The 20,402-nt window shown below is 40.2% G+C and overlaps 1 protein-coding gene across 1 annotated transcript in view; it reads left to right on the forward strand.

The window, feature by feature from the left end:
* Window positions 1-3,887: 3,887 nt before the first annotated feature.
* mgat4c (mgat4 family member C) overlaps window positions 3,888-20,402 on the forward strand; it is a 124,164-nt gene continuing 107,649 nt past the window's right edge. The window contains exon 1 of the mRNA XM_053427809.1: window positions 3,888-4,025. The gene's annotated coding sequence lies outside the window, so the exon portion shown is untranslated. The remainder of the gene's footprint in view (window positions 4,026-20,402) is intronic.

Genomic DNA, 20,402 nt, shown 5'->3' on the forward strand with positions numbered 1-20,402 from the left:
TTCAGCTTCTTATCCTTCAGCTCACTCACCAAAAACCTTGCCCACGTCGCATTATCCCAGTCAGAATGTGCTCTAATGAAAGCTGCTTATTAGCACCCAAACTTCTTTGATCTTGGAACTCATCCAGTTGAGCTGCATGTTTCCAGCTGCGATGCTCCTTGAGATTGGCCCATTTCATCACTGCGAGCATATCCGTGCAAACTGGGCAGACTGAGTTTTCTATTACATAAACACCAATAATCATTGTTTGTCCATTTCTCTTGGACAGCACGACTTTCATCTATATTTTCTTGACGGTTGCCATGATGCTTGTCAATGTTGAAATGTTACAGCTAATTGTGTGTGTTTCCTTTAGCCTGAACAAGAGCTTACAGGCGTACATCCAGATGGGACCACCCTGAAGGATGTGTTAGTCTACGATTTTATGTTGTATTCTTTGATTGCAGTAAATAATGAGTTGTTGCAAGGAGAATTTTGGGAATTTGAGATTTTTTTGTTTTTATTTATAAATTGTATGGAGGGCAGCATCATATTTCCTAGCGAGCTGCATACTGCCTTTAGGCCAGAGGTTCTCCACCTCTGTACTATGCTCACAAAATAAAGATGTGCAATGATGATGAACCATTGGCATTCCAATCATTGAGTTTCCAAAAGCAGAAGGAGAAGCTGTTTTCCCATCATAATACCTTTCTTTAAGTGGCTATAATCAATATTATATATTAACAATGGATCAAAATTGCTTTTTTGTGAAAGTGGTAACATGAGACAGAATTATCACGCATTATAATGACTTTCAGCTCATGGATTTGGTTGCACAGGCTAACCTGTTGTAGCACTCTCACTTATGTCTTCAGCGTTGTTTCCAGTTAGCAGCTGTTTTCAGGTACAAAGCTCTGATAAACCCACTCGACAGCATCTGTCAAGCACCAAACACAGCTGTACAAAGCTAACAACTGGATGGTGACTATAGTGGAGTTTTTAGCAGCTAGAGAGAATAAACAGATGATGATCACGTGTTTAATATGTTTTACACTGCACCCAAGTTTCTTACCCTGATAAGATGCCTGAGGACTGAGGATATTTTCCAATATGTTTTTTATATGTTTTAGTATTGGAATACCAATTTTATTTTTACCTTGAAGGTCATAACAGTGTATCATTTGTATCTATAGTCATGGTATATTTGCATGTTGTATATGTTGTACATAGTAACACCCTTTGATGTTTCATAATATACTAATGATTTTGATGACTTTGATTCAGTTGATCTGTTTTGTGCTCGTCTTTGCCACTGTAACACCTACATTTCATTGTGGGTTCAATCAAGTTAATCTTATCTCTTATCTCATCTCAAACTGTCGTCTACAACTAGCAAATGCAGTGATCAGATGAACATTAAAATAATAAAATACAGCCTTCGGAAAATAGACTTCCTCAGAGTGTCTCCAAACTGTACTGAGGAGCAATTGGAGTGAATGTATCCCATCCTCCACCAGATGTCTGCTGGGAGTGAGCGGGATCATGAATATATGAATGAACTATCTCCCAAAGACTAAATATTCAGGCCTGCACAGCCATCAATCTGAACCTTCCACAACTTCACCACTTCACCACCACAGGCAGACCGGATGTGATTTCTGAAACTAGAAATAGTGGACAGCATTGATCAACTGTGCCTGGGTTGCTTTGTGTTTCATCTGTACACAAAATAAATGCTCACTTCCAATATGACACACAACTGTTATAAGGAAGGAAGTTTGTGCACATTTACATCTCAGGGGCCTGTTATTCAGGAGGCTGAGAATGAACACACCGTTCCCCATCTGGTATAAACACCAATCATGATTACATGCAAGGGTGCAGTATAGGCTCATATTTCCCAGGATACCCTATTTAATGTTGATTTTGTTGGGTGACACGATGCTCTCCACTCACAAAAATATCCAAAGTATTTGGCTTAATTGTATGCTGGGGTATACGTGATGATATGAATATGCATATAAACAGCTTAGCCCAAATTTGACCTCCCTCTCTCTCTCTCACTCTCTCTCTCTCTCTCTCTCTCTCTCTCTCTCTCTCTCTCTCTCTCTGATAATGTGCCCATTGGTGGGAAGTCATTTTCACTAAAAGCGTGACTGAACAGGCCCATCATTGTTACTTAGATTGGTTTAGTATGATTAGGAGCAGACACTGATCATTGTCACTTTATTTTTCTCTAGTGATTAATGTCTTGATTATCCGTTATTGAGCCTTAATACTTTTGGTTATAAGAATGTTGGGGATGTGGTCTGACTTTACTGAATCAGTCATTCAAATCTGATCATATATTATTGCAATGTGAGTAAATAGCAGATAGTGTGAGCAGCAAAATAGACTTAAATTAACCATAAAATTTGTTGCCCTTTTAATATTATAAGAAATGTGCACATTGATAAAAATATTAACATCATCTTTGATTATATTGCACTTGTCAAGTCAAAGTTACAAAGTAAGAAAACATAAGACAAATATTTTATTACAAATATAAAACAGTCAACATCACTGACCGGGTGCACATTTCAGATAGGGAAGTTTGGGGTCAACCAACCTGATAAGTTATATGGTAGAGTTTTGTTTTCTTGTGTTTGGTGGTGAAGGTGTTGTACCAGGACGAGATGTTGAAGGTGAGAATGGATTGTCCGGTAAACCAGAGTAAAAATGTCCTTGCTGACATGTAGAGTCATGAGTTTCCTCAGCCGGTGGACTATTTGTCCTATGAGTTGCCCCCATACAACGGCAAATTACCGAATTAATTAGCTGTTATTGTTATTTTTGCCATTGAATAAATTTGTATTGATTTTTTTCAAATGAATATTAAAATGTCTTTATTTAAGATAGCAAAGAATGTCCCAGATTACCCGGAATCACTCTGTGTCTGATATAAAGCTGCTGATTCCGCCTAGATGACTATAATTGAGAAATGTAGAAGCAGAACTTTAATGCCTGGGTCTATTCTATCTACTTAATGTTCTGTTAGGTCATTTAATGGATAACAACATATCATATTTTACAACGCTTTATGGGTTGAGAGTGAGACTGCAAAGTAGAGCATCTATGTAAAATAATTAAATACATGAACAGTAAAGGGTTTATTTGTCTTTAAAAGTGAAATACAAAATGTTAGCAACATATTGTCGCCCTGGGATTAAAATTGTCTGGACAGGGTTTGTTCCAAGGTCTCGATGATTCCTGTCAATTCTGCCTGTTATCTCCCATTCAGTGGTGCAGAAAAGCTCCCCCAGACATCTATTAGGTCCGGATTGATTTTTGACCTTAAAGTTGGGTGAGCTAAAGGAATCCCTTTATAGAATTTTTGATTGATTCCCTTCCAAAATCATAGAATCCTAAAACGTCCTCAATACTTATTTTGACCTCAACTAATAACCTCCCAGAAGGGGGGCCTGAACCAAAGCGCTTCCTTCTTGGACAGGACATTGGCCCCCCCCAAAAAAATCTTATTAGCGCCCTTGGGATTGAGGGTTAGAGCCTCTGAGCCAGCCTCGTCTTCGTGCTGTATTTTAAACAGGATGCGCTTCGTCTTGCGATGACAGGTGGAACCAGGTATCTGACCGTCCGTGCCACGCACGCACCGCTGGAGCGCACGAATCCGATCGCACCGCCCTCCTGTCCGCCTGCTGCTGCTGTCGGGAGGAGCGGGGAGGAGGAGAGAGCAGACCAGAGCGCGGCGTCAACCAGTCACGGTACCTCAGGGATGTGGCAGCGATTTCGACAGCTAGCGATGCCCCGTGAAATCCTCAGTGAGAGCTGAGGAGGAAGAACAAAGCGGATTGCGAGAGGAGACAACCGCGGGGAGGAGGCGCATCATCTCAGCCGCTGCAGACATTTCCAGCGGCGTCTGCGTGCCCGCCTGTCTGAGCAGTCGTGCGGGATCGCGGAGCCGGTGTCTGAGTCCCTGTGACCGACAAGAGGAAAGAGACATAGAGAGAGACAGAGAACCCTCCCCCTGCTGACACCTGCATGTGGAGGTGAGTACCACTGTGCTGCTGCTGAGGAGTTGATGTGATTGTTGCTGAAGGACGCACAGGTGAAGCCACGTGGTCACAGGGAGAACAGGAGCAGCACGCTTCTTCTTCCTCGGTGTGTGTGTGTGTGTGTGTGTTTTTGATCCATCCTGCTCCGCAGTGTGCCACCGAGTCATAACTTTGTGCACATCGCAGCCTCCCTCGGTGCACAGACGTCACAGCATGTGGGGCTGCGTGTCTGATAACATCAAAAATGCAATAAGTCACAATCACAGAGCATGAATCCAATTTCTTTTTAGACCAGCAACTGAGGCAGAGTCAGATTGGAGAAGTGTCCAGATCTTTAACTACATCTGGAAGCACGTTATAGCTCCAGCGAAGAATTCCAAACAGCTGGAGTCGTGTTTGTCAAAGAGAAACCCATCCATAGTGGAATAAACGCATCTGACTTACGAGAGCTGAAAACTGGCGAAACAACTCCTCATTTGTTTATACTGTGAAGTAATACAGAATTTAATAGTTGATACATTGATGGTATTTCAAATTAATTTTCAAATAGAAGCATGCTTTCAGTGTATAAATACTGAATGGTTATTTGCTGTTATCTCAGTTGTGTATAATTATAAATGAAATAGCTGTAGGTTCTGGACTGGCGTTTGGACGGAACAAGCTACCGGTAATAGAAAATGTCACCTTGGGCTGTCGGATCTTATGAACGTCGTCTTTTTTTACTTTTTATAGACTAAACCATTAAAATGATTCATTCTACTGAATAAACAGCTGCTAGGTTGACTAATACTGAAAATATGTATTAGTTTCAAGTTGCAATTCCATTAAACAGCATTTGTACAACAGAGATAACATTCCTTTCCTCCTTGTCCTACATCCTCAGTCACTCCAGTCCTCTGAGCATCGTAAGTGCAGCAAAGAAAAGAAAAACACAGTTTGAGCTCTTTTCAAGTGGATGCCTAAAACGTAAACAGCTTCGTTCCATCAAGAGAAAACAGGAAATTAAATTCTAACATGAGTTTACTTCACGGACGCTGAAACTGTAACAGTAACGCACCACCGAAGAGCATTGTCCTCAAGTCGCCGTAGAATTGCATCATCTGCCAGGGCTGCTCATGTCCTGCGGTGCGAGTGACAGCTCCATGGCTCATGTGAAAGGCCTGTAGCAAAAGGAGCAGCTCATTACAAGTGCAGCAACTCGGGCTTCCTCTGGCAGGAGGCTGCTGGCTCATTAGGGGTCACCGAGGGGCGAGTGTCCCACTATGAGCCTCAGCTTGTTACCAGAGCACTCTGTGCAACCGCTGTTAATTGGTATGAATTCATTTTCACTGACAGATTGCAAAGACGCACACAAGTCAGTAAAACGGTGGAGAACTCAGCGCTGGGGCGGATATTATTTATTTCACTTCACAAATGTATTTTGGATCATGGCGGTGATGCCTTGAGTTAGACAACCTGTTTCAAAAGAAGCAGATGTAATCCCCAGAAAATAGTAAGAGAGCAAGACAGCTCACCAGTGTGGTAAAAAACTGTGTTGTGTTCTGCTCCCGGCTGCCTCTGCTCCTCAGTGTTTTCTTTAAATCTATTTGGAAGCTGGAAATTCCTGACTTCACAATCTGTAACAATACTATATATCACAAAATAGACACCAGCATTCTATCATTCCATGGTCCATTCACTGCTTTCTGTTCTTGTTTTGTTGCTCCCTAAATTGGCATAAATACTGAATCTATTTGTAAAATTCAGAGTTTCAGTTTTAACGTTGATGAGAACACTCCTGACAGAAGAGTGACTTGCGTGTGTGCAGACACAGTTTTTTTCCTCTCAGTCGTTGCACGAGTATAAAAAATTTCTGAAATCATTTTTGTGAACCCATCACCAATGCTGCTTTCAAGGGGAGCTGGTCCCTCACTGGCATCCCATCTGCGACACAGCAACTGTGTACGTTCCGCACAAGCTGAAGGTCCCATTACTGGAAATGCATTCTCAGTTGTCAGCAGCAGTGGTCAGGAAAGTTTGCCACCTGTTTACCAGCTGCTCTTTGTGTCTATGGTGAAAATGTCACCAAGAGTCATATTAGAAAAGTCATATTTTCATGTCATATACGTATAGGATAACAAAGTAGTGGAATTTTGAGAAACATTTTTTAAAACACACAATGAGGCAAATGATTGATAAACAATTAACACATGGATGCAGAATAAACATTTTCAAAATGTATTTTTACTGTGTTTTTAAGGGACAGTATTTAAAGGTCAAACAAATTAACACCATTTTGGCTTTATCTTACTCCCGTCACCATGTCTATACTACCGTCAACGCGTGTTTATGATGAAAAGGTAATTTGCATACATTCACGTATCCCTGCATCAGAAAAGTAAAACAGTCCTGTAAAATGGAGTGGACAGTGGCACTTTGAGTTGCTGAGCAGCTGAGTCTGAAGCAGAAGGGCCTGCACACTTTATTTCGCAGCTGCAAAATGACTCGACTGCTAAATGAAATGACTCATGCTTTCACTTTCATTCACACTGTACAAGTAATTTAAATAAAGTCATTTTTCTTTAAAGGAAGAAGAAGCTTCTATTGACCCTGTGTGCTTAGGCGGAACATAAACCCCCACAAAAACCTCTAATCCTTTATACTTTTTGAATGGAATAACATGCAGGCTTATTTCTGTTGCAGTTAAAGCAGATGAGACGAGACTGTCTATCTGAGGAAAACATTCATGCTTCTAATTTGTTCGGAAATCTTATTTATCTCTCAACTCAATTTTTTTAAGTTTAGAACTTCATCTCAAGACTCAGTTTTAACCTAATAAAATTAAATTGAAAATATTTTATATGTTTAATAATATTTTTAGCTGTTTATAGAAAAAATAGAGTATAAAACTCAAATTGATTTAAATGACATAACTAGTGCAGTTCAGAGTTAGACAATGGATCCAAAAGAGCAAGAAAGGCTGTCTAGGTCATTTGATATGATTCCAATGGTGGATTCAGTAGAGCTTTCCATATCGGCTGTGGCCAACTTGCTTGTTAACAAAAGGGCCTCAGCTACCCTCCTCCATCAGTCATCAAAGCAGACCCACCCCATTGTAGATACAATGCCTTGCATAAGTATTCACCCCCCTTGGACTTTTTCCCATTATGTACTGTTACTAACTGGAATTCAAATAGACTTAAATAAACGTTTTCCCGTTTGATCAACAAAACATGCATAGTACTTTGGAGGTGCAAAATAAATTTTATTGTGACACAAACAATAATGAGAACAAAAAAGTTGACATCTGTTGGGTGCATAAGTATTCACCCCCCTGTGTCAATACTTGGTAGAACCCCCTTTCGCTGCAATTACAGCTGCAAGTCTTTTGGGGTATGTCTCTACCAGCTTTGCACATCTAGAGATGGAAAGGTTTGTCCATTCTTCTTGGCAAAAAAGATGAAGCTCAGTCAGATTGGATGGAGACCGTCTGTGAACCGCAATCTTCAAGTCTTGCCATAGATTCTCTATTGGATTGAGGTCTGGGCTTTGACTGGGCCATTTTAAGACATTAACATTCTTTAATCCAAACCATTCCTTTGTAGCTCTGGCTGTATGTTTAGGGTCATTGTCCTGCTGGAAGATGAACCTCCGCCCCAGTCTCAAGTCTTTTGCAGACTGCATCAGATTTTCTTCAAGGATTTCCCTGTATTTGGCTCCATCCATCTTTCCCTCTATTCTGACCAGTTTCCCTGTACCTGCTGAAGAGAAGCATCCCCACAGCATGATGCTACCACCACCATGTTTCACTGTTGGGATGGTGTGCTCAGGGTGATGGGCAGTGTTGGGTTTTCGCCACACATAGCGTTTTGCATTGAGGCCACAAAGTTCAATTTTGGTCTCATTCGACCAGAGCACCTTCTTCCACATGTTTGCTGTGTCTCCCACATGGCTTCTGGCAAACTCCAAACAGGATTTTTTATGGATCCCTTTCAACAATGGCTTTCTTCTTGCCACTCTTCCATAAAGGCCAGATTTGTGGAGTAGACGACTAATAGTTGTCCTGTGGACAGATTCTCCCACCTCAGCTGTGGATCTCTGCAACTCCTCCAGAGTAACCATGGGCCTCCTGGTTGCTTCTCTGATTCATTTTCTCCTTGTCCGACTCTTCAGTTTGGGTGGACGGCCTCCTCTTGGTAGGTTTGCGGTTGTGCCATATTCTTTCCATTTTCTTATGATGGATTTTATGGTGCTCAGAGAGATGTTCAAAGCTCTGGATATTTTTTTATAACCTAACCCTGCTTCATATTTCTCCACAACTTTATCCCTGACCTGTTTGGTGAGCTCCTTGGTCTTCATGATGCTGTTTGTTCAGTAATGATCTCCAACAAACTCTGAGTCCGTCACAGAACAGGTATATTTATACTGAGATTAAATTGCAGACAGGTGGACCTTATTTACTAATTATGTGACTTGCAAATGTGACTTGTGAATGCAATTGGTCGCACCAGATCTTTGTTAGGGGTTTCACAGTAAAGGGGGTGAATACATATGCACTCAACACTTTTCAGATTTTTATTTGTAAATAATTGTGAAATCCATTTAATATTTCCCCCCACTTCCAAATGATGCACTATTTTGTGTTGGTCCATTACATAAACTCACGATGAAATAAATTTTAATCTGTGGTTATACCATGACAAAATGTAGAAAAGTCCAAAGGGGGTGAATACTTATGCAAGGCACTGTAAGTGGTTGTGATTGGTCAGACCTGTCTCACGACGGAGGGATTTATATACGAGAGGTAATAACCATTATCTCACTGATTGTTCTTTTCCAGGCTAGATATTGGTGCAGTGTAAGATGCTCTGAACCTAAAGCTCTTGAGAGGCACTGATGATTATATCATCAACTCTTCAGGTAGTCTGGGCAGACTACTGTGAAGCTTAAGACAAATGCTACAAATATCTGTCGCTCTGCCTGTTGACCGGACTCCACCCCCCCTGTGTTGTACCATGTTTATTATCCGAGGTGACTCAGGTCACGAATGCCTCGGCAGCCGGAATGTATTAGGTGGCCACTGACACCGGTGTGACACTGAGGATGTGAGGCGTAAGCGTCAGGGACTGAAGGCTGCCTCAGTGATAGTGGATCTGAGCTCGGGTCTATGTTCAGCGGCCGTGAAGAGAAATCTTAGTGCCAGCGCTGACTGAACCTCCACTTACTGACTTCCTGCCTGGTTGAATGGGTGAAAGAATGAACCGTACTTACACCATGCTTAGCACCGATGCCAAGATTAGCAGAGGAAGGAGCTGAAACACTCCAGGCATAAATCCAGACTGTATATTCACACAGTCAGATGCATTGATGTTGCCGTCAAGTGCTTAGCTGGTTCAGTGAGCAGCGTGATGCAAAGCTTGAATACCATGTTTATTAAGCGAGGAGAGAGGAGGGGTCTGGGTATAATATTCAGCACCGTATGCTCCACATGAGGTTTCCTCCTACTTCAGAAAGATAGAATCACCCAGCGTCTTATAACTGAGTTTACTTTGAATGGAAGCATCTGTTATTGAGTTATTCCTGAATTTATTTCATTTAACTCAGTTGCTCCTGAGAAATCAACAGAGACTCATCATTTATTCATTATTCAGTTATTTAATAGATTGATCTATTTTCTTCCAATTTCACCTCCAGTTTCACTTAATTAAACCATCTACTAATTAAGGTGCATTACTATAAATAAGATGTAATTTTGTAATCCAATAGCAGCCAAGCTATACTCATTCTGTACTAATGGAGAGCAAGATTTTTACTTGGAAAAGTTCTTGTTGTTTGTTACCTCCGCCAAGGAGGTTATGTTTTCGTCCACATTCTTCCATCTGTCTGTTTCATCAGGACTTTGCAAAAACTACACGAGGATTTACAGTGGAACTTGGTGGAAGGATGTGGTATGAGTCATGTTACATTTCATTTTGATGCACATCCGCATCAGGGGGTAGATCTACTTTTTCACTTTCTTTATAACTTTGAAACAGGACAGGTTCATAAACACACATTCATGGATGTTGATGAAACATTTCTGATATAAGTAGAGGACTGATATATATGAATGTTTGCAATTTGGCATCGATCCGAGTTGATCAAAGTTATAAAATCCAATTCTAAAGCTATTACTTACAATTATTAAAACTGTTAGACGGATTTTCCAATGATTATGAAATCTTTTTAATGCACATTTATATATCACCGAAGGCCACTGCTATAAAATATAATTCACGGTTATGTTAAAATACAAAATGACCCCTCACATCCACTGAGAGGTTGGGCCAACAGCCTGAAATGTAAATACCTGCACGTATCATGTTTATTATCTTTTATCACCTAATTTAATATAGTGTTCCATACGCACAGTAATTAAGTTCTTACATTTCCATGGTTCTGTAGTGCTTTTGCAGTAATCCAACACAATAAGTTAATCATCTCATTCCATTTACACGTCCATATCTTAGCACTGGGTTGCAGTTTCCGTGCCTCCATGAATAATATGAAGTTAATTGAGCAGGGCTCGGGATCAAACCTGGATACAATGTCAGTATATGAAGACATTTCCCTTAAGCATTAAAAACTGTTTCTTCACCAGTGTAAGATGGTTTTTGATTTAAATCAAATTCTTCCCTGCGTCTGTGAACAATGAGCAATGCACTTTATTGATTGGCTTTAGTATTTATCATTTTCCCACAGAATCCAACCCCCACAGATGTATCAAACTGTGCATATCTATACTTCAGGTTACCTCAATCGAGTGTGACCTGTGACCGCACTGAGATGTCTGAGATCACTGTAGCAGATACTGCTGCGTTGAAATATTTTACGTCAATAGTTATGCGTTCGAAATAATATATTTTTATTTTGTTATGACATATCTATTGATTGGCAAGAATAGATGTAGAAAGAGGGGGGGGGGGTCACTCATCTTTATTTACAGTCATTGTTTTTAAGATTAGAGCCCTTTTGCCCATTAAAACGCGATAATGATAATAGATAATGAGTGAATTTTCATTTTTTGGTGAACTATCCCTTGAAGAAGATAATCATTCTATGTTCTGTCGACTGTCATGTCAGTTTAAACCTTGGAGTGCTTATACCCTGGCTGTTTGTATTACCTTTGTGACTTCCAGTTGGTAAATCTGTTGTTGGAGGATTTTATGCATGCCAGAAATTGTAGTTTTTCTAAGATTTGAAAGACTTGAAGAAACATATTCAAACACATGAATAAATAAATATATGATACACATCCAAACTGTACATGCAATGTTTGATCCAAATTGGTCCCACTTAAGCTCAACATTTCTAAAAGAATCAACCAATTTGTGGATTGAAATTATGTATGCCAACAATAAAAAAAAACTGTCTATATTACGCAAACAAAATAAATAGTTCTCCAGTTTTCAGATTTAAAGTATCTTAGCTGAAGCCCATTGTGGAAGAAATGTCTAACATAAGGCTTGAACTCTCTTGCACCACAGGGTATTAAGACAATTTAATATGTTTGTGACCTGGGGACGAATCCATCCATCCATCCATCCGTCCATTAGCCGTAGCACTTGCCCTTTGAGGGTCGCGGGGGGTCTGGAGCCAATCCCAGCTGACGTTGAGTGAAGTCACCAGTCCATGAAAGGGCTGACGGATAGAGACAAACCATTCATGCTCACATTCTCACCTGTGCAGGATTTAGATTCACCACTTGACCTAACCTGTATGTCGTTGGAATTTGACCGAGGGAATAACCCAGAGTTCCTTTCTGACAGAAAGATGGCAGATTCAAACCAATAACCTTCTTTCCCTGAGGCAACAGTGCTCACCACTCTACCACCATGTCACCCAAATAAGTCAGGCAGTAATTGTAGTGGGCAATGCACAGTAATGACCAATGTAGTCGTTTTTGCTTTTGGACAGTTGGTCAGAGAATACACAGAACATTATCACATTGTAGCATTTATACTGCTAAATATGCCAAAATGTTACTTTCCACTACTCAATGAAACTTGATACAGTGAGGAACAGGTGGGGTCATTTAGCGAGCATATAAATAATTATTTTCCAGCAGTAAATAGAGGAAAATAGGAAGCTGTTGCGTTACAGCGCTGAACCAAAAAAGGGTTGAAATAAGAACACTCAGCTTTGCAAACTACTCTTCATTACAGGGAAGAAGTTGTCTATACAGCAGCGTTAAGTCTCCTCGTGTTTTGAAGTGGAATGATCTTAAACTCACTGAAGTGTGCTTTGCCTGCTTCATCTTCATCATCATCTGTGGCCATTTCCCCCAGCGTCAACCCCCCCTGATGCTCATTTAGCATAATGTGACTTTCTGCCCATTAGTAGCGAAGAAGGGCTGCACTCGTGCCATTTACTGTAAAGTTTCCCATCCACAAAAACAAACGTCTGTTCTAATGGTTTTATCATTTTGTATGGATTACATTCATTAATCAATAATGTAATACTGCTGTGTCGTTCGGCGATGTTATAGCACAGCATGCACTCCTAGAACTAAAGGGCCAGTGTGCTCATAGTTCATATTCATTTTTTCTAGTAGTTTCTACATATGTAGATAGTTTGTGTATTTGTGTGTGAGTTTGTGTGTGTTGACGTTTTTACATACCTATTGAAATTTCTTGATCCAACACAATGGAGTCAACGGAGATGGTTAATTTGAAATTGTTTGTAGCACAGAAATACTCCCTTTAACAGTAGTTGATCTTTCAAAATGTCATTTTTAAGGTTAGTTAGCACTTTCGAAGAACAAGTGAAATTCCTTTTGTCTTAGTTGTGTTGGTGTGGAGACAGAAGTTTTAGAGAATGCCAAAAAACCTCTCCTGATACCACATCTGTATCTTGCACAGAGGTTGATCCAGGGCCAAGATTTCATTATTTAGCAATTTATTTCATTTGTTTAAATCTAATTATGTCTGATCAACTTCGTATGCTCCAAAAAACTGAACAGTGAAAGGCTGAAGCCATGTTTATAGCAGTCACATTATAAGTTGATTCACTGATTCATTTATTGACAAAAAAATGTGAATATCAAATTTTATATGCAGGCAATTGAGTCTTTTATTCAAGTAATACATATGTATTTCATATCAATAGGTGCATATCAATGTAAACTGAACATATTTGAACTTGGACTGAAGGTTAAAACAAAAAATATCCAGACATCACACTAGAACTGAATGCTCGGTAATAAAACATCACTAATTAAGGCAATTCAATTTTGATTAAAGTCCAACATATATTGATATAATGCCTATGCATAAAGAACATGGAGGAAGATTAACACTTTAATAATTATTGATCTACTTATCAAGTGTTTGCCATCCTGCAAATAAAGAAGAGATTAAAACCAAAATCTTTGCCCGTTAAAATAGGCTAGTCCAAAAATGTGCCATATATCATGATAATTATCTTTCCCAATTGACATGAAACATTTATTTTGTAATTATAATGACCATATCGCCCAGCCCGTTTTGGGAAAGACGCATTACACTATCCTGTAGCTGACGCTTTTATCAAAGCGAATCCAATAGGTGCTTTCAATCATGAGGGTACAAACCCTCAACAGCAAGAATCATGTTACTACATTATATTAAAAAGCCAAACTATAAAGTGCTATATGTAAGTGCAATATATAAGTGCCATCATCTTCTTAGATAAGAAGTAGTCAAAAGAGATGCATTTGTGGCATTTTACACAATTTCCTGGCATTTACAGACTATTATGACAGACTAACGATAATGGTTCTCTCTGTCTGAGTCGTCGTTCTTGTACTTTTTGTCAAACCAGGGAACTTATATATGCGAGGAGGGCTGAGCCATTATATACAGCGCAACACCGAGTTGTAAGAGTCCCCTTGTTGTCTTTAATTAGGTATGTAGAGCAGATAATGGGAGCTAATGGATTGCTAGACAGCAGCACCAAGGTGCCAAAGAATCAAAGGAAGACATTGGATTCCCTTATGAAATATGCATCAATGACATTGAAATAGAGACGAATAGCAAGCCATGCTTGTTTGGAGAATGGGATGGACGGCTGGTTGAAAAAGGCTGCATAACCATGCCATATTGAGAATCCCTTTTTTTCCCATTCACACCAGCTGTTGATGAAGGCATGGAGCAGCTTTGATCAGCGAGAGGAGCTGGGCTGAGGTTGACATTACAGATGAGAACCTGAAGGCGACTGAGGCTGCCTGCCTGACGGATTTTTTTATTTATTTATTATCACAAAGCAGTTTAATTTCCTCAAGCTGCTCAGAGACTAAAGAAAAGTCAACACTTAACACATATATCTTTGCTTTGTGTTTGAAATGTTGCTTAACAAGATCAGATGTAACAGTGGAGATTGTCCAGATTGGGTTTGAGTTATAAGGTTGCTCATTCTCTTCATAATCTCCACTACAAACCCCTCTAGAATATGCAGGTGGTAAATGTAGAGCAGCAGAGATTTCAGTAATAAAGGGCTGTGATTGTTCCTCGGATGGCGTCGCCAGACAGCAGAATATGAGGCCGTCTGTGCTGATATTATGTCTTCCACAGTCCTATGGTAACAGGCTCTCATCCAGCTCCCTTAAAATTACCTCACAATTGATTGAAAAAGGACAATTTCCAAAAGGCAGCATTTGTTCAAGGCACCTTGGGACAGTAATTCAAATGATGCACCTGCGACGGAAGCTGCTCTTTGTCGTCACCGATTTATCACAGGAATTTCAGGCGACACAGGTGCTCAGACAATACGTACAGGTGCTGATTCTCTGGCTGTCGGGAGCCTGGTCTCAAAAAACATCTGAGAATACTTAAAGTTAGGAATCATTTTGTGACTGTCTGAAAAGTTTACACATGAATAGTAACTAACTATTGTGATAATGATCAAACAATTATCCATACAGAGAAAAATTATTTCAAAGCTGGTGACATTTTCTGAATGGCTTAGATCCTCGGTTCCCAAACTGGGGTACATGTACCCCAAGGGGTACGCGAAGTGGTTCAGGGGGTACGTGGGGAGAACATTTTATCTGCGTTTTCAAAGTGAAAAAGCCCATTACATTTTCAAACTGAGCTATAAATAATCGCGCAATATTAAATAGTCTGAATAGCCAACTCGCATTGCCAAAAATACCCATATTCAGCAAAATAATTACACTGCCAAAAAAAGTTACAGGTAGGTTAGTGACCGTTAGTCAAAACTAGGGATGGGCATAATTAATCGACAATCGATTAATTGATCCTTAAGAATTTCGTAGATGACATTATTTTGTCATCTACGATTATTATAAGTCCTGAAATCCCTGACAATTTCAAAGTTTCAAGTGTTATAGGCTGTATACGTGCGTCGGGGGGGGTACGTAGCTGGAGATTGAATGTCTGAAGGGGTACGAGACTGTAAAAAGTTTGGGAACCACTGGCTTAGATGATGAACAATAGTTTTATTCTTTTAAGCTATCAACTCTCAGATGATGAACAACGACATTTTAATAATTTATTGAAAAGTTCCAGGTTTTCTTTAAGTGATACTGTTATAGTGTGTCCCAGTGACCCCCCAACCGTGGTTCTGGAAGTAAATTTCCCATGTATTTTCTCCATTGGCGTTTCAGAAAATCATTATAAACACAGTTTTAACCCTGGAACCAGCTACGAGATGAATCGTTACCATAAAACATTTGATGGGAATATAAAAATATTACCGGAAGATTTAACAAAAGATAAAGGTTGTCACTGTGTACATAATTATTTTAAGAGTAAAGCAACTACACATCCCATTAACCATTGAGAACCATCCCTTTCCAATGACTTCCAGCACTTCATGAATTTGAATGCGTTGTTAAAACAGTGTTGCAATATATTGTAGTTTGTATCTCGTATTTATACATATAGTGTTTCACATAATGTATAATATATATGGAAACAGTGAGCTCCACCCGAGATGTCGCTTCTAAGCCTGAGGATTGGATTATTACATTGGAAATAAAATAAGTTTTCTTGAAATGCAGTTGATTTTTCATTCAGACAAGTGGCCTCTACAGGAGCCAATAACATTGCTCCTTAATATCTAAGCTTGTAAGTCTACATTGGGTTGCTTCAATAATATGGCTGATAATCAAAATCTCTAATTGGAAAAATAGAATTGAAATTTTCCTTCAGAACAACGCTGTTGAACTCTATGCATGCCTGTTACTTTTAATATTCATAGACACTTGCATTTTCTATACTTGGACTTAGGAGTATGCACAGCATTGTTGTGGATATTAGTAAAAATATATATGCACAAAAGTATAAAAATAGAGTTATTTCAAATACATTAACCAAACACTTGTTCATGATTCTCATGTGAAGTGTTAGCTAAAATATAGCTGAATTCATAATGTGTGTTGCTCCCTGAAAGGACGTTAGATTTGAGCCTGTGACAGTTTTGTTTTGTCTCATCTATTATAGATAGGGCTGTGTGTCTGTGGCAAGGCAAATGCTCTGTGTTCTTGACTGCTGGGTCGATGTGGAGAAAAAGACTGTGGTACTGGCTGGAGCGCAGCATGTGGGGATTTGTACCACCCTCTGTGACAAGCCTCCTACAGAAGTAAATCAACTCATTACTCTCTGTCTGTCTGAGTTAGCTCAAAGAACTGGACCCTGCGTCACTTACTCAGTAGGATTTCAAAGTCAGTGACGGATTTGAAGAAGAATAAAACAGGTACCAACTCGTTCTGCCTCAGGATGTAAAACTTGATGATACCAAAGATTACTGCTGGCACTTACTGTTGCTTGTATTATTCAGGAGCTGACTGTAAAACCCACCAATGCATGGCAGAGTTACATGGCAGCATAGGAGAGCTCTTTACTCATGTTATATGGTTACATGGGATTACTAATTATAATGAAGCAGTAAAGTGTCTCCACTGCTGTAAGTGTAGCAAGACATGGTGAATATTCAAGGGTTGGAAGGTTGTTTTAAAGATCCAGACTTAGAAATTTAAAGCCTCAATGGGCTCGTTTTCAAGCCAAAACAGAAGCATTACTTTTATTAAAGTATTTTCATGGTGATACATCACCTTGGTACGAGATTGTGGCTGGATCTCTGCTCTATTTAACTTGCTTACTCGTCTCTTTTGAAGAGAGACCTGTTGACACTGTCGCATTTCCTCAGTCCCCGGGAGAGATCAATGAATGTCAGACCCCCCCCCCCCCCCCCCCCCCCCCCCCCCCCCCCCACACACACACACACACGCATCTCCAAGAGAATCTAATTCTGCTGCTTCCTGAGGTCTAGCTCTTCAGGTACACATCTGTCGTCACCTCTTTAATTGAGCTCATAAATTATGGAAGTTTGTGCCGCTCCGACCCTAAAATGTAATTAGTTTACAACACTACACACACTTTTTGAGCTGCGTTGAGGAAAGAGGGGGTATACGTTGTTCCTTTAAGATAGCGAAACCGGAAAGTGGATGAAAGGACCAATGAGAAACCAGCATTTGCAGAAACTGTTAGTGGCAAGGAGAAATGTGCTTGGGGGGGATAAGGGGGGAGAGGGGATTTGTGGGGGGCAGGTGTGTGTGTGTGTGTATGAGAGTGTGGGGACTCTTGAGAGAGTATAGGCGAACAAACGAGAGAAAGAAAAGGAGGGGGAAGAGAGAGAGAGAGAGGAAAAAGAACATCCATGCGCAGGAGTGGGATCACAAAAAAAGAAACGGCTCGTTGCTGGGCTGTGCTCACTCACTCACTGCCTTTACAGTGACCATTTATCCCCAGTTTACTGAGAGACAAGAGACATGGAGATCACTTAGACTGGAAGCGTTCACAGAGCATTAGCAGACACACACACACAGTAACAGGACTGAGCGCAGAGATGTGTTAAAATGCTTTGGGCAGGTGAGTGTGCTGCGTTTTAATTGTTATTTTCTGCTGTGATAGGTGAGGCTCCCCTCCTCTACTTGGATTTCTGCTCTCTGCACGCTGTTCTTATGTGTCTTTATTTTCCAAGCTGAGGTCTTAGTGGAGTAATATCTGACTCCTCTATGGAAGTCTCCATCTCTCATGCTGCCTCTCTCCCCCCTTTCAAATCAAACCTCCTCACCACCACCACCATCACCACTCCGTCCGCATCGAGCACTGTCTTCTGTTTTTTCTCTTCCATCTTTCTCATGCCACTGACAGTGGGACATGTTACCATGTCCGATCCAGAATACATAACTCATCGCAGACACACAGTGCTCCCCCTGCAGCAGTGTACCTGCTGAGCCAGGTGTGCAATGTTTACTTCTTTGATGATACAACTTCTTAACCCTCTCACCAGTTGCTGCTGCTCCGTTCATCACACCAATTAATGTGTCTCATAATTATTACGACATTTCAAAGATGGCAGGAGGCATACACACAAAACTGTGTCATTGTGTCATGTTTGTGTTTGTGTCTTCCTTACGCAAACTCCTGCTGGCTTATTTCAAACTGTGAGAACTTCATTTCACTTTTCAGAGCTCAGAGCAGAGGTTACCAAACAGGTAAACCTCAGCTGTCCTGTTTGAGTGCTTTAGCGATTGCGATGAATCGCCTGCCCGGCTCACTTGGCTCTATTTCATACCATTGTCTGCTCGCTGTGATTAACTGGTCTGCGCTTGTGGCTTGGGTGATTTCTGCTTTGTGTTGAGAGCTCGCCGGCAGCCGGCGGACGGGGCTGTGCGTGAGGGGCCGGCTGCCAGGATTGGAGGGTCAGCTGATCGGCTCTGAGGTGCGGGAGATTTATGGCCCCCCAGAACAAAGCTGTGTCTGCTGAGGGACCATAAACCATAAATCAGGGAAAAGTGGGTCAGATAGGGTCAGTGCTCATCTGCTCACTACAGATCATTCTCTCTCTTTTGCTAAAGGTTTTTTATTTTCTCGCCGCACCTGACTATCTTACCATAAGTGACGTTTTCCACTCATTGCACCTGTACAAGTCAACCTGTTGTTTATGGTTAGGGTTATCAGTATCCTGTTGTTTATAGTTAGGATTATCAATAACCTGTAGTTAATAGTTAGGGTTATCAGTATCCTGTTGTTTATAGCTGGGGTTATCAATAACCTGTTGTTTATAGTGAGGGTGAAAAATAACCTGTTGATTATAGTTAGGGTTATCAATAACCTGTTGATTATACTTAGTGTTAACAATTACATCTTGTTCCTATTTAGGGTTAACAATAACCTGTTGTTTATAGTTTGGGTAAAAAATGTATTAATAACATTACAATTTTATTTTATTTATAACTTTTAATTAACAACCTGCACATACCAGCAAATTTTGGTATTAAAAAGAAATAAGGGAATCACTCCCTAATCCTTTCATTATCTGCAGCCATGTTAACCCCATTGGCCTTTTGTGTCTGTTCATCTTAATCATCCTAATCATATCCTGTTTGTCTTTTCAAGAGGCTGATTAGAGTCAAATTGCCCGTTGTCATTTTTGGCAGCAACTTGTTATAGATTGTATACATGGCTTTCCAATCTGTTCCATCTTCTTCCAGTCTGTTTTTAATTCTGATCGCTGCTTTGACTACTTTTGTGATTTGTCTTCCTAGGGGCAGTCGATGCCAATGTGAAAAATTGATTTTCTGCAGAAGGATTAGCAGCGGGGTTATAGCTATAGGCGTGCAATATATTACAATGATTCATCTGGCATCTGCTCACCAAAATAGGCTAAACAAATCCTTTATTAGCAGCAATATGAGAGTGATATTTAACAGAAACATGCACAGGCATACAGCAGACTGTAATCTTTACTGTCAAGGCAGTGGACGACATGTATGGGAATTGCAATGAATACGTTGAAGCTGTGTTTTCGAAAGTTCAGACAGCTTGAGTAGGGAGATAAATAATCTCTGCCAGGAAGGATGGATCTTAATTTATTTGTGTCTCTATTGTTGCACAAAGAGGCACCGCGCACTGCTGCTGGAAATCAAACAAATGCAAATGCCGGCTGTGGAATGGAAATGACTGTGAAACATCACAAGTCTCTCAGTAAGGCTGCCATAACAGCAGGGATTTGTACTTGTGTTTACAACAACACTGATATTATTTTCTACTATTTTAGGGGAACAGGAATTAAGCCATAGTGTGAGGCACGCTGCGTTAATGTTTTTCCCTTTATCATGCTAATACCTGACAGGTTTACAGTTTGTTAGCAATGTGTGGAACTCATATGCACGTGTAAGTGTTGTCAGCAGAATAGTATGTAAGAAGAATCCAAGAGAAAAGTCCCTCTAAACTATTTTTAATCAAACCTTCCCCTAACATCTTCACATCATTAGCTTTTTTTATAATCGAAAGTGCTGCAGCTTGAAAAGGTGAAAATGACCTTTCCAGAGCTAAATGTTAATTT

Source organism: Pleuronectes platessa, chromosome 7 (genome assembly GCF_947347685.1).
Source record: "Pleuronectes platessa chromosome 7, fPlePla1.1, whole genome shotgun sequence".
In the NCBI taxonomy this organism is placed as follows: Eukaryota; Metazoa; Chordata; class Actinopteri; order Pleuronectiformes; family Pleuronectidae; genus Pleuronectes; species Pleuronectes platessa.